The sequence below is a fragment of the Pongo abelii genome, chromosome 21 (genome assembly GCF_028885655.2).
Source record: "Pongo abelii isolate AG06213 chromosome 21, NHGRI_mPonAbe1-v2.0_pri, whole genome shotgun sequence".
NCBI lineage: Eukaryota > Metazoa > Chordata > Mammalia > Primates > Hominidae > Pongo > Pongo abelii.
Window position 1 is genome coordinate 40054049 of NC_072006.2, and position 15610 is coordinate 40069658.

The following is a 15610-nucleotide window of genomic DNA, read 5'->3' on the forward strand; positions in this document are numbered from 1 at the left end:
CTACCACTGCACTCCAGCCTTGACAACAGAGTGAGATCCTGTCTCTGGAAAAACAAAAACAAAAACAGTTACGTATAATTTATTTCATTGTAGGGATGTTCCATAATTTATTTACCTAGCCCCTGCTGAAAGATATTTAAGTTCTTTCTAACTTTTCCCTATTAATTCTCCCGTTTTATAGACAAAGAGCCTAATATTTGGCATGAAGGAGTGACTTAGCTAGAGTGGCACACTTCCTAATGGTCGGTATTGTAGAGGTTGGTAAAATTAAATTAAATTTTTGTTTGAGACAGGGTCTCACTCTGTCATCCAGGCTGGAATGCAGTGGCGCTGTCATGGCTCACTGCAGTGTTGACTTCCAGAGCTTCAGTGATCCTCCCACTGTTGAGCCTCCTAAATCATTGGGACCACAGGCACTCGCCATCACTCCTGGCTAATTTTTGTATTTTTTGTAGAGACAGGGTTTTGCCATTTTGCCCAGGCTGGTCTCAGACTCCTGAGCTCAAGCAATCCACTTGCCTCGGCTTCCCAAAGTGCTGGAATTACAGGTGTGAGCCAGTGTGTTTGGTCCAGAGTCTGTAACTGTTGTTTTCCTGCTGAGTGCCTAATTCCATCTGATAAGATGCTGGGTGCTATATAAATCAAGTGAAATGAACAGAGTCCCTGCCTTTAGGGGCATTGCACAGTATGTGATGCAAACTTCTGCTCTCGGGGCACTCATTAAAGCAGTTTGTACACTCAGAGTAAGAGGCTTAGTAGGGTGGCTAAGTTTGGAGGGTAGTGTGTGGTACAAGTGATGTCAGTACTCCAGGACTGGGTGGTGCCTTTTGAATTCTTTGAGTTGAGGAAAATGTCTTGATCTGGAAACTGAATGGTGTTTCTGGTGTTTCTTTGGAAACATAGGTTTAGTGGTGTGAGTACAGGACGATCCAGAAAGATTGCTGGGGGAAAGGGAGGTTGTTGAGAACTCATTCACCAGGAATGTATTACGTAAGTAAGCAGGAAATAGGGCGGGACCGTGACCATCTTCAGAAGCATCCAGCCAGGCCCCTGGAAGCTGGGATGCTGCATTAGTCACTGTTTAGTGATTGCTTTCCTGAGCTGGTGCCATAGTCTTGCGTTTTTAAACCGAGATGGAGTCACAATCTGAGAAATTGGTGTGAAGGAGGCTCATGGGCAGCAGGAGGAGGAGGAGCTGGGAGGGCAACACATCTAGTTTAGAGCTAGCTGTTCCAACCTAACTCTGGCATTTGGGGCAGCTCTGCCACCTTGTGGAATGAGTGCTCAGTGATTTTTGTGGGGGCTGAGTGCGGAGATCTGCATTCCAGGGGCTAGCCTTGAAATGTTCACCAGGACTGTATGTCGGTGTGGTTCCTTTCCTTCCACTTAAGTATTTGTGGCTTCAAAGTGTTTTTCCTACGTATGTAGATGCATATTTTTTCCTGAATATATTTTTAGGAAGTTTTTATTTTGAAATAATTTAGATTTATACATCTATGTAGCATGGGTTTAAAAAATGACAAAAAATAATTTCAGATTTATAAAAAAGTTGCAAAAATAGCAAAAAGATTTCCCTTATACCTTTCCCTATGTTGGAAAATATAGATTCCCCAATTGCTAGCAATTTACCTGTTAGCTTTATTATTCTCTCCCAGATTTTATTTTATTTTATTTTTTGAGATGGATTCTCACTCTTTCGCCCAAGCTGGAGTGCAGTGGCGAGATCTTGGCTCACTGCAACCTCCACCTTCTGGGTTCAAGCAATTCTCCTGTCTCTGCCTCCCGAGTAGCTGGAATTACAGGCACACGCCACCACGCCTGGTTAATTTTTTTTGTGTTTTTAGTAGAGATGGAGTTTCACCATGTTGGTCAAGCTGGTCTCGAACTCCTGACCTCAAGTGATCTACCTACCTTGGCCTCCCAAAGTACTGGGATTACAGGCTTGAGCCACCGTGCCCAGCCCTCTCCCAGATTTTTTAATGTAGTTTTTTGAATTGTTTGAAAATAAATTGCAGACCTTTAGCCTTGAATATTTCAGTGTGTATTTCCTGAAAACCAGGACATTCTCTTTCATTCCCACAATATAATCAAAATCAAGACCTTTTAAAAACTTTACCATTTGTTCTAATAATGTTCTTTGTGGCAAAAATGGGGGTAAATTTTTTTTATTTCTGGTCAAGATCCAATCCAGGTAGACATGTTGAATTCAGTTGTCATATTTCTTTTGTCTTCTTTAATCTGAAACAGACCTTCAGTCTTCTACTTTGTTTACTGGAGTGGGGGACAGGCGAATAAGCTTTTTTTTTTTTTTTTTTTTTTTTTTTTTTTTACTTTTTAAAAATGAGATCTTCAGTTTTTGTCTTTTATGACCTTGACGTTACATTTCTGAAGAATATGATATCCCTCAATTTGGGTTTTTCTGATGTATCTTCATAATTTGATTTGGGTTATTCACTTTTCACAGAAATACCACATAAGTGATGTTGTGACCTTTTCAGGTGCATTCTATCAGGAAGCACATGAAAACCCGTTTGTCCCGTTTACTGGTGACATTAACTTTTATCACTTACCTAAGGTAGTATCTACCAGCTTTTTCTACTATAAGGCTGTTATTACCCCCTTTATAATGAATACATTTCTTGTGAGAGAAACTTTGAGACTATGTAAATATCTTATTTCCTCATCAAACTTTCACCCATTATTTTAGCATCTACTGGTATTTCTTGCCTGAAACAATTTTTACTGTGATGGCTGCCAAATGGTATCTAACTTTCATCATTCCTTCAACATGTATTAGTTTATATTCTGCCTTAGGGGGCTTTATCTCACTTCTTTCCTTCCTTTCCTTGTTTGTTTATCTGCATGGACTCATGGATTCTTATGTCATTCTATGGATTATAATCTGTTTCTATCATTATTTATTTTAATGCCAAAAAATTATAATCTTGAGATTATATCAGTAAATACTTTTTTTTTTTTTTTTTTTTTTTTGAGACAGAGTCTCACTCTGTTGCCCAGGCTGGAGTGCACTGATGAGATCTCAGCTCACTGCAACCTCTGCCTCCTGGGTTCAAGCGATTCTTCTGCCTCAGCCTCCCGAATAGCTGGGATTACAGGTGCCCACCACCACGCCCAGCTTTTTTTTTGTAGCCTTAGTAGAGACTGGTCCAGGCTGGTCTCGAACTCTTGACCTCAAGAGATCCGCCTGCCTCACCCTCCCAAAGTGTTGGGATTACAGGTATGAGCCACTGTGCCTGGCCTCGGCTAATCTTTGATTGCTTTTTGATGCTTCAAGCTGAAAAAGTTATTCCTTCACAGACATGAAAAATATTTTATTCATTATATTATGTGAAATATATATCAAAAAGGTATCAAACTGCTGGGCCACATGGTGTGATTGCCGACAAGAATAGCAACTGTGTTGGGCCTTGGTCCTGAGGGAACACATGACAATGAGAAGTGGCTCTTTTCCCCTGGCTGGAGAAGTGACAAATAACAGGATCCAGGAGCAGATGTTAAGTGCTAATGATGAGGTAGAGCAGATAGTCATTTGTGGCAGGAGTTGATGGCATGTGGTCCCTGAGAGCCAGGGCCATCTGGATGTCTTCCTGTTTGTGGAGTGAGCTGGGTCTGGATGGAAGTGAAGACTTGGCTGAGCCAGGGAGGAAAGGCAGGAAGAGGGCACAGGCCAAGCAGGGGTGTGAACTGCGAGAGCATGAAGCAGTTGCTGGAGCAGGAGCTGAGGCCTCCTTGTGGATGAATGGGAGGTGCGTTTGGAAGCAAGATGCCACTTGGGGTGACGTGGGCCTTGAATGCCAGACTGAGCGTTGCCAGCCAGACCGAATATCACTATCATCGTAATCTAATCATAGTCATCCAGTTGTGAGGTCATCTGATACTGGCAATGGGCACACAAAATGTTAAATAGGATATTTATTTCTAAGCCAAGTTTCAGAAAACAATTTACAAACTTTTTTTTAGTATAAACATAGTGTATGCTTACTATAAAAGGAAAAGTATAAAACATTACTCAAGTATATATGGAAAATGAGTGGGCTGCTGATCCCACTCTATATTATCTATTGCTGTGTGACAGTATTACCACAAATATAGTAGCTGAAACAACACATTTGTTTTCTCACAGTTTCTGTGGGTGAGGAGTTCAAGCATAGCTTGGTCCTCTGCAAGCTTACAATCCAAGGGTTGGCTCAGGCTATATTCTCATCTGAGCACTCTACTGGGGAGGGTTCCAGGCTTACCTGATGGTTGGCGGCATTCAGTTCTTGTAGACTGTCAGACTGAGGGCCTTGGTTTTTGCTGGTGCACTCAGTTCCTTGCCTCATATAGAGTAGCTCACAACATAGCAGCTTGTTTCACTAAGACAGCAAGGAAGAGTGTTTCCTAGTAAGACAGACACTGTAGTCTTACCTAATACAATCGTGAAAGTGACATATTGTCTCCTTTGCCATATTCTGTTAGAGACAGGTTACAGCTTTGCCCCGTGGCAGTATCCTAGCCAATGAGGTTTATCCGAGGCATGATTATTAAAATAATTGAAAACTTTTCCCAATACACCAAGGTGACAACTTACGACATAGGTTGGCAATGGCAATTTTTGACATCTCTACAGAGACTGAATTAAAAAAAAAAAAAAATAAGAAGTTACAGGTTCTGCCCGCACTCAAGAGGAAGAGATTATATCAGGGCGTGAATACCAGGAGGCAGAGATTATTAGGAAACATTTTTAGAGTTTAACTCCACACCCTCCCCTGAAAATAGATAAAGAAAACACTGCTTAGGGTTACCTTTTTTTTTGAGACAGAGTTTTGCTCTTGTTGCCCAGGCTGGAGTGCAATGGCGCGATCTTGGCTCACCGCAACCTCTGCCTCCCTGGTTCAAGCAATTCTCCTGCTTCAGCCTCCTGAGTAGCTGGGATTATAGGCTTGCAACACCATGCCCGGCTAATTTTGTATTTTTTAGTAGAGATGGGGTTTCTCCATGTTGGTCAGGCTGGTCTCCAACTCTCGACCTCAGGTGATCCACCCACCTTGACCTCCCAAAGTGTGGGATTACAGGTGTGAGCCACCACGCCCGGCCTAGGGTAACTATTATTAAAAGCAAAATTTGTGGACCATTTTTCTCTGCACATACCAAAGTATATTAGTAATTTAGGAGCAACAAGAGCAAAGGGTGACTCTTGAGATTTTGAGCCGGGATGCCCAGGAGAGAGCTCTGTGCTTTTTCTTGATTCCGCCAAACAATAATTTGTTAAACAGGAGGGAGAGGACAGAGCAGGTAAATGATAATACCAGTAACTACTTGGAAATAGTGATTTTCATACTGCTTTTAAAAGAGGAATAAATTGGTTTCAGTAGATGACCTTATCCCAAGAGTAATTGAGTTCCCCCTCACTTTTGAACCAGCACCTTTTAGGATTTAATTTACAATATTTTCTTCTGGGCATGGTGGCTCATGCCTGTAATCCCAGCACTCTGGGAGGCTGAGGCAGGAAGATCACTTGAGCCAAGGAGTTGGAGATCAGCCCTGAGCAACATAGGGAGACCCTCATCTCTTTTTTTTAATAATAATTTACATGTCTTCTGCCCTCTGTCTCTGAGTAACTGCTCTCATGTTGACAAGAACCATATTAGTATGCTAAGAATGGATGATGTCACTTAGTGGTGTCACCAGCTGCTGCTGGTGTATGTTCTAAATGAACTATGTTCTATGTATGTTCTAAATGAACTGTCCTCCCATAGGGGAATACATACCTGTGTGTGAGACTGGGATTTATGTAGACTTTGGCCCAGCAGGCCCATTTGACAACCAGTGGCCCTCTTAGTTTCTTTTTTTTTTGAAATGGAGTCTCGCTGTGTCACCTAGGCTGGAGTGCAGTGGCACAATCTCGGCTCACTGCAACCTCTGCCTCTGGGCTCAAGCGATTCTCCTGCCTCAGCCTCCCGAGTAGCTGGGATTATAGGTGCACACCACCACGCCCAGCTAATTTTTGTATTTTTAGTAGAGATGGGGTTTTGTCATGTTAGCCAGGCTAGTCTCGAACTCCTGACCTTGTGATCCGCCTACCTCGTCCTCCCAATGTGCTGAGATTATAGGCGTGAGCCACCGTGCCCGGCCCTATACATAATTTTATATTTTGCTCATAATATTTTGAGTTTTATTTTTTATTTTTATTTTTATTTTGAGACAGAGTCTCACTCTGTCACCCAGGCTGGAGTGCAGTGGCACAATCTCAGCTCACTGCAACCTCCACCTCCTGGGTTCGAGCAATTTTCGTGCCTCAGCCTCCCGAGTAGCTGGGACAACAGGCATGCGCCACCACGCCTGGATAAATTTTTGGATTTTTAGTAGAGATAGAGTTTCACCATGTTGGCCAGGCTGGTCTTCAACTCCTGACCTCAAGTGATCTGCCCGCCTCAGCCTCCTAGAGTGCTGAGATTACACGCATGAGCCACTGTGCTTGGCCATATTTTGAGTTTTATTTCATATAGTTATACCATGCATATTCTGTTTCTTAATTAATTAATTAATTTATTTATTTATTATTTTAAAATTATTTTTGAGACAGGGTCTCACTCTGTTGCTCAGGCTGGAGTCTCAGTGGTGCAGTCTCGGCTCACTGCAACATCCGTCCCCAGGTTCAAGTGATTCTCCCACCTTAGCCTCCCGAGTAGCTGGGACTACAAGCGTGCACCACCATGCCTGGCTAATTTTTGTATTTTTTGGTAGAGACAGAGTTTCCTCATGTCGTCCAGGCTGGTCTTGAACTCCTGACCTCAAGTGATCCACCCACCTTGGCCTCCCAAAGTGCTGGGATTACAGGCATGAGCCACCACCCCCGGCCCTATTTATTTATTTTTGAGACAGTTCTGTCTCACTGTGTTGCCCAAGCTGGAGTGCAGTGGTAGTCACGGCTCACTGCAGCATCGACCTCCTGGGTTCAGCCAATCCTCCTGCCTCAGTCTCCTGAGTAGCTGAGACTATGGGTGCATGCCACCACACCCATCTACTTTTTGTATTTTTTCGTAGAGATGGGGGTCTCACTATGTTGCTCAGGCTGGTCTTGAACTCCTGGGCTCAAGTTATCCACCCACCTTTGGCCTCCCAAAGTGCTGGAATTACAGGCGCGAGCCACTACGCCTGGCCTATTTTAAAATGTAGAATATTTTTGCTGAATGCATAATTTTAATGTTCCTATTGTGATTTTATTAATTACCACTAATCCTTCATTGTTTGATTAATAAAGGAGGGCAATTAGATGTTAGAATTTTGCAGATTGTACCAGTGACACATGGTCCCTTGGCTAGAATTATGCATAACTTTGATTGTTTTGAGCAAACAACTGTGAGGTGACAACAATAATGACAAATAATATTCAAGTAACCTCTTGCTGTTAATACTGGATTTTGTGGCCAGGTGCAGTGCCTCACGCCTTGTAATCCCAACGCTTCGGGAAGCCGAAGAGGGCAGATCACCTGAGGTCAGGAGTTCGAGACCAGCCTGGCCAACAGGGTGAAACCCCGTCTCTACTAAAAATACAAAATAATTAGCCGGGCATGGTGGCACATGTCTCTAATCCTAGCTACTCGGGAGGCTGAGGTAGGAGAATCACTTGAACCTGGGAGGTGGATGTTGCAGTGACCTGAGATCGCTCCACTGCATTTCAGCCTGGGTGAGAGAGTGATACTCTGTCTCAAAAACAAAACAAACAACAATAAAACAAAACAAAATAAAACTGGGTTTTGTCTTTAACTGCCTCATGGAAACATATAGGAGAGTTGTGAAATAAATATTCTTATTCCCATTTAACAATGAGGAAACAGTCTTGGAGAGGCTAGCTCCCATGTTTGATGTGACAGTACACTAACATAAGTAAGAGAAGTAAAGAATGCAGCACATTCCAGGCCGGGTACAGTGGCTCATGCCTGTAATCCCAGCTACTTGGGAGGCCAAGGTGGGTAGATCACCTGCAGTCAGGAATTTGAGACCAGCCTGTCATAAATGACGAAACCCGGTCTGTACTAAAAATACAAAAATTAGCTGGGCGTGATGGCGGGCGCCTGTAATCCCAGCTACTTGGGAGGCTGAGGCAGAAGAGCAGAAGAATCGCTTGAACCCAGGAGGCGGAGGTTGCAGTGAGCTGAGATCACGCCACTGCACTCCAGCCTGGGCGACAGAGAGAGACTCTGTGTCAAAAAAAAAAAAAAAAAAAAAAAAAAAAAAGCAGCACATTGGGTATTTCAATATTTTAGAAAAAGGAATGAACAAAACCAACTGTTATACAAATAGAAAGGGAAGGACTACAGGATCCATAAAGTACTTACAGGAATTCTTCAAGGCAGGACAGAATATTTTCTGCTGAGAGACCAGGGTGAAGGCATTGTGCAAGGAGGTGGTATTTGAAGGATGAGCAAGACTTGGTTTGCATGTGGAAACAACATGCCAAATAGAGGGAACCACATGGCCTAGACTGGCTGAACTGGCAGCCTTTATTGTGCATACAGAGGGCTCCTTTTGGCTGTGCAAAAATTAGGATAAGGTTGTGAAGTCTGGAAAATATAATTTTTCATGTCTCTAAATATTTGGGTTCAAAAGTAAAATAGTCCAATTTGCAAAACCTTCACGAGAAAGGGACGATTGCTTAAGTCTTGGTGTTTATGTGTCTTTTTTGTTGTTCTATTTTTTAATATTATTTATTTATTTATTTACTTTTTGAGACAGAGTTTGTCACTCTGTTGCCCAGGCTGGAGTGCAATGGGCAATCTCGGCTCACTGCAACCTCCGCCTACCGGGTTCAAGTGATTCACCTGTCTCAGCCTCCTGAGAAGCTGGGATTACAGGCATCCGCCACCACCCCCAGCTAATTTTTTTGTATTTTTTTGTTTTGTTTTGTTTCGTTTTAGCGGGGGACAGTCTCGTTCTGTTGCCCAGTTTCAAGTACAGTGGCACAATATTGGTTCATTGCAACCTTTGCCTCCCAGGTTCAAGCGATTCTCCTGCTTCAGCCTCCCAAGTAGCTGGGACTACAGGCATGCACCACCACGCCCGGCTGATTTTTTTTTTTCTTTTTTTTGTATTTTTAGTAGAGACGGGGTTTCACCGGGTTGGTCAGGCTGGTCTTGAACTCCCGACCTCAAATGATCTGCCCGCCTCGGCCTCCCAAAGTGCTGGGATTACAGGCGTGAGCCACTGCACTCGGCCAACTTTGTATTTTTAGTAGAGACGGGGTTTTACCATGCTGGTCAGGCTGGTCTCGAACTCCTGACCTCAGGTGATCCACCTGCCTCAGCCTCCCGAAGTGTTGGGATTACAGGCATGAGCCACCACGTCTGACCTTTTTTGTTGTAATTATAATTTAACATATCCTAAACATTTTCTCATCATTAAAAAATTAGCATAAACATTTTATTCATATATAATATTTTTATCTACTTTTTTTCTTTAGAGCTCTACTTCTAGAAGAATCTACTTTTTGATTTGTGGTTCTGAAATTATAGCAAATTGTGTAATTTATCAGATTTTATCACAGGCTATTATGCATAACTGATTCATACCCTGTTTGCAGCTTTTCTCACTCTGATGCTTGTGTTGATTGTTTTTTCCAGCAGTGCAGGGTAGATTATCAACTGGCTTATAATCAGAAGAGCTTGCTTGTATCACAGTGAGTTATACTTCACTGATTTCACTGGGAAATCTTATTTCCTGAGTTTCCATGGTTAAAGATTTGTGATGCTCAAATCTTCTTTTGGTGTTTATTCCATCAGAGAAAACAGAAACTACTTTGTCTTAGTGTTGCCAAATTGAAAAGAGCCTTTGGTTTGGCCAGCGTCTTTGTGATAGTGACACCTGGCAGTGTCTTCCCTCCTGAGGAGCATCCGTGCTCACCTGAGCCTCTCTGATCCTAGTACTGCCTGTCAGAGGCAGCTGATCCACCCGAGTGCCAAGCTTGCGCTCCTTTGGAGTTTCAGCTGTACTAACTTTTGCTTAGCTGTGAGGAATCAAGGATTTTGCTTTTGCAGGGGGAGTTTTTATCCTGTAAACTAAACTCGCTTGCTTTGAAAGGTTTACTGGATTGGCAGATTATTAGTCTGATGATTAGTCCAGTCATATCTATCTTTCAACAGATAGTTTGGCCATGGCTTTTTTTTTTTTTTTTTGAGACAGAGTTTCACTCTTGTCACCCAGGTCAATGGTGTGATCTTGGCTCACTGCAACCTCCACCTCCTGGGTTCAAGCAATTCTCCTGCCTCAGCCTCCCAGGTAGCTGGGATTACAGGCACACGCCATCACACCTAGCTAATGTTTGTATTTTTAGTAGAGATGGGGTTTTGCCATGTTGGCCAGGCTTGTCTTGAACTCCTTACCTCAAGTGATTCACCCACCTTGGTCTCCCAAAGTACTGGGATTACGGGCGTGAGCCACCACTCCCAGCCGGCCATGTCTTTTTTCTTTTTTCCTTTTGTTTTCAGACAGTTTGGCTCTTGTTGCCCGGGCTGCAGTGCAATGGTGTGATTGCAGCTCATTGCAACCTCCACCTAGCAGGTTCAAGCGATTCTCCTGCCTCAGCCCCCCGAGTAGCTGGGATTACAGGCACCTGCCACCACGCCCAGCTAATTTTTTGTATTTTTAGTAGAGATGGGGTTTCACCATGTTGGCCAGGCTGGTCTTGAACTCCTGACCTCAGGTGATCTGCCTGCCTTGGCTTCCCAAAATGCTGGGATTACAGGCATGAGCCACTGTGCCCCGCCAACATGTACTGTTGTTTATGTTTTAAAAAGATAAAACAAGTTCAGTATTTTGGTGGAACAAGCTTGGTACTATCCTGCATTGTATAAAGTGAGTATTACAAAAGAAAATCTTTAGGTGTCATAGTAAAAGATGTCCCAAAAGGTGGAGATAATAATCCCACTGAAATGTGAATAGTCATACTAGGAACCTAGTGGTTGGTTTTGAATTTCACACTTTCAGGAGGATGTAGACAAAATGAAGTGCTTTCAGGGTGATATGTGTCCCAGCCAGGGCATATGAAGACTGGTTGAAGAAATGTTTCACACTTGGTTGATAATTATAATAGCTGTCTCCAGCCATGTTCCAGAAATAACATAAGCCGGCTTATGATGTATTTTATATTTGAAATGATAATGGCTTCCATGTGTTGATCACCTACTTTGTGCCAAGCACATACATTATCCATAACCTTTTCTCCAAATCTTTGAAATAGGTGGTATTCTTCCCTTAAGAATCTGGATAATTAGACTAGCTTGCACAGCTAATTTATGCTGCTAATGAAAGGTAGACCTGGGATTTAACGTTGTGCTTTTTGTATTATACCATACTGCCTCTGTCATGAGCATGCAGTGAGGCTGTGAGTGGTGGACACTTCCCCTCTTCTGCTTATGATCAGGTTAATTCCTGAAATTTAAAATGACATTGAATAGTCATAGTAGGCGATATTGAGCACTTATGTGCCGTACACCTTTCTAGGCTCTTTGCATGTAATTTATTTAATTCTCACAACTCAGCGAAGTTGTCACCATTATCGTCTCCATCCTGCACATGAGGAAACTGAGGCAAGGGGTGTAGGTGGAAGAACTCGGTTTTGAAATAGGCTGTCCAGCTGCAGAACCCACACTTAGCCCCTGTGCTGTTTGCTTTATGTAGATGACCATTGTGTATACACAAGAGTGCAAAGTTTTTGTTATTGTTTTTGAGACGGAGTCTCACTCTTGTCGCCCAGGGTGGAGTGCAGTGGCACGATCTCAGCTCACTGCATTCTCCACCTCCTGGTTCAAGTGATTCTCCTGCCTCGGCCTCCTGAGTAAGCTGGATCTACAGGCGCGCACCACCATGCCCAGCTAATTTTTCTTCTTCTTTTTTTTTGAGACAAAGTCTCGCTCGGTCGCCCAGGCTGGGGTACAGTGGCATGATCTTGACCCACTGCAACCTCTGCCTCCTGGGTTCAAGCAATTCTTCCACCTCAGCTTCCCAAGTAGCTGGGACTACAGGCATGTGCCACCATGTCTGGCTAATTTTTATAATTTTATTTGAGACGAGGTTTTACCATGTTGGCCAGGCTGGTCTCAAACTCCTGACCTCAAGTGATCTGCCCACCTCAGCCTTTCAAAGTGCTGGGATTACAGGTGTGAGCCACCGTGCCCTGCTGATTTTTGTATTTTTAGTAGAGATGGGGTTTCGCCATGTTGGCCAGGCTGGTCTCAAACTCCTGACCTCAAGTGATCTGCCCACCTCAGCCTCTCAAAGTGCTGGGATTACAGGTGTGAGCCACCATGCCCCGCTAATTTTTGTATTTTTAGTAGAGATGGGGTTTCGCCATGTTGGCCAGGCTGGTCTTGAACTCCTGACTGCAAGTGATCTGCCCACCTCAGCTTCCTAAAATGCTGGAATTATAGTCATGAGCCGCTGCACAGGGTTCCAGCCTTAGTCTTTTTTAACCTACAAAATGACAAGTTTATATGATTTAACCTAATATAGATCAAGAGAAGGATATTCCAAAATAAACTATTTTTTGTTTTAGGAAAGAATTGGATGTATTAAAGTTTTGTGTTTTGAACTTGTCCACTGACATACTTTTCCTGTCCAATTATTTGTCTGAGAAGTGTGTATTCTATTTCACATCGTGTCACTTTTGCTTCTCCTTTTTTTTTTTTTTTTTTTTTTTTGAGACAGACTTTCGCTCTTGTTGCTCAAGCCAGAATGCAATGGCGCGATCTCAGCTACTGCAACCTTCGCCTCCTGGGTTCAAGCGATTCTCCTGCCTCAGCCTCTGGAGTTGCTGGGATTATAGACGCACGCCACCACGCCCGGCTAATTTTTTGTATTTTTAGTAGAAATGGGGTTTCACCATGTTAGCCAGGCTGGTCTGGAATTCCCGATGTCATATGATCCATCCGCCTTGGTCTCCCAAAGTGCTGGGAGTACAGGCGTGAGCCTCCGCACCTGGCCAACTTCTCTTACCTGCAACTAATTGATCTGGTGTCTTTTATATCTCTTGTTATAGGTAGAAAGTGATTTTAAGGCATTCTGCTTTGGGATGTGTATGTGTATAGGTTTTGGTTTAAATTGGCTCTATAACAGCATCCTTCAGACCACCAAACCTAATTTTGAAGTGTAGAGTATAATTTAGATCAAATTTAAGAATTTTAAAATTACTTCTGATTATGGGATGACACTTGAAAAAATAATCATAATACTTACCAAAGGTTTAACAGGCTACCTGCTTCCAGTGGAGATTGTGTGATTGTGTTTACAAAAAATTTGATTAACTCAAGAAAGGGCCATTCATTGCACACCGATTTCCTAATTTTTTAAAAAAAGATCCATTTAATATAATATATTCTTGGGTGACTAAATCTGTAGCATAGGAATGACTTGATGTGATTTTTTGTTGGTGGGAAGACATTCTAAAGGGAGTCCTCAATAAACTGCATTTCTAACACACAAGAGGTTCTTGTGGCCCGGGGGCAGTGGCTCACACCTGTAATTCCAGCACTCTGGGAGGCTGAGGTGGGCGGATCACTTGAAGTCAGGAGTTTGAGACCAGCCTGAACCAGTCTCTACTAAAGCCACGAAAAAAAACTGGACGTGGTGGTGGGCATCTGTAATCCCAGCTACTCGGGAAGCTGAGGCTGGAGAATCGCTTGAACTGGGGAGGTGGAGGTAGCAGTGAGCTGAGATCTCACCATTGCACTCCAGCATGGGCAAAGAGCGAGACTCCTTCTCAGAAAAACAAAAAAAGTCCTTGTGATGGGTTTACTTTTTGTCATTGGTGCCTGACCGACTATTGCCTTCTGCTTATTTGTCTTTTAGGGTCATGCTTTTATTGTCTCTTTGATCATTGAGTCCTATGAGTCCTCCTTATGCCTTCCACCTCCATTTAGTTAGTTGGTTTTTCTTGCAGTCTCTGGGTCCTTTTTGTTGTTGTTTGTTTTGCATTTATTATTATTGTTATTCATTCATTTTTGAGACAGGGTCTTGCTTTGTTGCCCAGGCTGGAGTGCAGTGGTACGGTCATGGCTCACTGCAGCCTCAACCTGCTGGGCTCAAGGGATCCTCCCACCTGAGCTTTCTGGGTAGCTGGGACTATAGGCACATGCCATCATGCCTGGCTAATTAAAAAAATTTTTTTTTGTAGAGATGGGGTCTTGCTGAGTTGTCTACACTGGTCTTGAGGATCCTGGCCTCAAGTGATCCTCTTGCCTTGGCCTCATTTATTATTATTTTTAATAGACGTGTAATAATTTTACGTATTCATGTGGTACAGTGATATTTCCTTAAATGTATATGATGTATAATGATTAAATCAGGATAATTAGCAAATCCATCACCTTGAGCATTTATTTCTTTGTGTTCAGAACATTCAAAATCTGCTTTTCTAGCTATTTGAAAATATACAATAAATTATTATTAATTATAGTTCCCCCATAGTGCTGTAGAATGCTAGAGCTTATTCCTCCTATTCTGGATCCATTTTTTTTTTTTTTTTTTTTTCTGAGACGGAGTCTTGCTCTGTCGCCCAGGCTCGAGTGTAGTGGTGTGATCTCGGCTCACTGCAAACTCCGCCTCCTGGGTTCAAGCCATTCTCCTGCTTCAGCCTTCCGGGTAGCTGGGACTACAGGCGCCCGACACCACGCCCGGCTAATTTTTTTGTATTTTTAGTAGAGACGGGGTTTCACCATGTTAGCCAGGATGGTCTCGATCTCCTGACCTTGTGATCTGCCCGCTTCAGCCTCCCAAAGTGCTGGGATTACGGGTGTGAGTCACCACGCCCGGCCTTTTTGTTTTTTTTTTTTGTTTTTTGAGACAGAGTCTTGCTCTGTCACCCAGGCTGTAGTGCGGTGGTGTGATCTTGGCTCACTGCAACCTCCGCCTCCCAGGTTCAGGCGATTCTTCTACCTCAACCTCCTGAGTAGCTGGGATTACAGGCATGTGCCACCATGCCCAGCTAATTTTTGTATTTTTAGTAGAGATGGGGTTTCACCATGTTGTCCAGGCTGGTCTGAACTCCTGACCTCAGGTAATCCACCCACCTCAGCCTCCCGAAGTGCTGGGATTACAGGCATGAGCCACTGCACCCGCCAAATCTGGATCCTTTTGATCAGACAAAGTATATTGTAAAACAAAGTACATGTTGAAATCTCAAAGACTCAATACTGAAACCTTTGTAACTGTTACACTTTCCTTGCACAAAAACTGACGTAAAATCTCTTAGGTTTCATAGAGAGATACTGAGGAATGTTCCCTATTTCTGTCCACACAGATAGGTACCAGGATGGTAGTAAATGTAAGTCTGGTCCAACTCATAAGTGCTAGCTTGAGATCCTTGATTTTATTTTATTTTATTTTATTTTTTTTGAGACAGAGTCTGGCTCTGTTGACCAGTGTGGAGCGCAGTGGCATGATCTCAGCTCACTGCAACCTCTGCCTTCGGGTTCAAGCGATTATCGTGTCTCAGCCTCCCGAATAGCTAGAATTACAGGTGTGCTCCACCATGCTTGGCTAATTTTTTTGTTTGTTTGTTTTTTGTTTGAGTCAAAGTCTTGCTCTTGTCTCCCAGGCTGGAGTGCAATGGCAT

The 15610-nt window shown here is 43.2% G+C and overlaps 1 protein-coding gene and 1 non-coding gene across 8 annotated transcripts in view; both read left to right on the forward strand.

Moving 5' to 3' along the window:
- Nucleotides 1-15610, forward strand: part of PHF20 (PHD finger protein 20) — a 181864-nt gene that overhangs the window by 115027 nt on the left and 51227 nt on the right. The gene's annotated exons all lie outside the window — the stretch shown is intronic.
- LOC129056839 (U4 spliceosomal RNA) lies at nucleotides 4491-4633 on the forward strand. The gene has a single exon (XR_008521432.1). It is a non-coding gene; the product is annotated as a U4 spliceosomal RNA (small nuclear RNA).